This window comes from Chrysochloris asiatica, unplaced genomic scaffold (genome assembly GCF_000296735.1).
Source record: "Chrysochloris asiatica unplaced genomic scaffold, ChrAsi1.0 scaffold00019, whole genome shotgun sequence".
Classification (NCBI taxonomy): domain Eukaryota; kingdom Metazoa; phylum Chordata; class Mammalia; order Afrosoricida; family Chrysochloridae; genus Chrysochloris; species Chrysochloris asiatica.
This window is the reverse complement of record NW_006408537.1, coordinates 22,388,858-22,390,695: the sequence shown is the minus strand read 5'-3', so window position 1 is coordinate 22,390,695 and position 1,838 is coordinate 22,388,858. Positions and strand designations below refer to the sequence as shown.

General features: G+C 39.0%; 1 protein-coding gene across 1 annotated transcript in view; it reads left to right on the top strand.

Annotated features, from left to right (window-relative positions):
* The window catches only part of LMBRD1 (LMBR1 domain containing 1), a 142,768-nt gene that overhangs the window by 9,030 nt on the left and 131,900 nt on the right, over positions 1-1,838 (top strand). The window lies entirely within an intron of this gene.

The window sequence follows — 1,838 nt, the reverse complement described above, 5'->3', positions numbered from 1 at the left end:
TGCTTCCATTAGTGTTGATTGTGGATCCAAGCAAAACGACATCTTTGACAATTTCAATCTTTTCTCCATTTATCATGTTGCTTATTGGTCAAGTTGTGTGGATTTTCATTTCATTTACATTGAGATGCAAGCTGTTCTGAAGACTGTAGTCTTTGATCATCATCATTAAATATTTTAAGTCTTCTTTACTTCAAGGTTGTGCCTTCTGCATATTGCAGGTCATTAATGAGACTTCCTTCAGTCCTGATGCCATGTTCTTCTTCATAAAATCCAGCTAAGACTATTTACTCAATGTACAGATTGCATAAGTATGGTGAAAGAATACAAGCCTGACCCACAACTTCCCAGATTTTAAACCATTTAGGATCCCCTTGTTCTGTAAGATTGATTGCGTGTTGGTTAGTGTTCAGGTTTCTCATTAGCAAAATTAAATGTTCTGGAATTAAATACCCTCTCTTCTCAATGTTATCCATAGTCCACACAGTCAAAAGCCTTTTAATAGTCAAGAAAGCCCAGGTGAGCATGTTTCTGGTATTTTCTGCTTTCAACCAAAATCCTCTGCTATCAGCAATGATATCCCTGTTCCACATCCTATCTGAATCAGGCAGTTCCCTGTTGATTTACTGTTGCAGCCATGTTTGAATTATATTTAGCAAAATTTTACTTGTACACAATATTAATGATACTGCCTGATGATTTCTGTATTCCATTGGGTCGCCTCTCTTTTGAATGGGCACGAATAGGATCCCTTCCAATCTCTGCCTATAGAGTCCTTTCATATTTCAAGTTGAGACTTGACTTTCAGCTTGAGAAATCCTGAGCTTGTTCTTCTTCCTTTTTGTTTTTCTAACTCAGGGTCTATCTTTGCACATTTCATTATAATACTTGGCTTTGTCTTCTCAAGCTGTCCTTTGAAACTTTGTTCAGCTCTATTGTCTTCTCTTTCTTCCATTTGCTTTAACATGTTTAAAGTGGAAAGCAAGTTTCAGAGTCTCTTCTGATGTTCATTTTGGTCTTTTCCTTCTTTCTTGTCTTCTCAGTGACTTTTTTGCTTTCTTTCTTGTATGATGGTCTTGACATCATCCTACAACTCTTTTGGTCTTTGGTCATAGTATCTAATGCATCAGATCTGTTCTTGAGATGATCTCTAACTTCAGAAGGGCTATGTTCAACCTCAAATTTTTGTTCTCATGGACTTGTTTTAATTTTCTTCAGCTTCAGCCTGATCTTGCATCTGAACAATTGAATGTCTATTCTACAGTTGGCTGCTAGCATTGATTGGGCTGATGATACAGATATTTTCCACCTTCTCTTTCCACAGAGCTAGTTGTTATGTTTCTTTGTATTCCATCTAGTGATGTCCTTGTGTATGGTCTTGTTTTATTTTGTTTTAAAAAGGTATTTGCAATGAATAAGTCCATTGGTGTTAGAAAATTGTATTATACAGTCTTCAAAATAATTTCTAGAGAGAACAAACAAGATGGTGGATCGGGTGGACATATAGCAGAGAGCTCCGCCAACAACAACACAGAATACCCGACCAAGCAGGCTCAGGGATGGTACCAGAACTCTGAACCACATATAAAGAAATACTTAGCAGGTTGGAAGGCTCACAGCTGGGGGAATTTGTGGCAGAAGCAAGAAATCTATTGCTTTCTAGTCCGGGATGCTCGGCTGCTCTAGGAGCCACCATCTTGGGTGAGACCACGTGGGGGAAAGATCGGAGCGGCCACAGACGCCTGGCAGAACTGCTGAGATAAAGGTGTGGACATTCTTCTCTTTTGGTAGCTGTTAATTGGTCCCTTGCTGTCTGCGCACCTCCATTCTGGTGACTATAC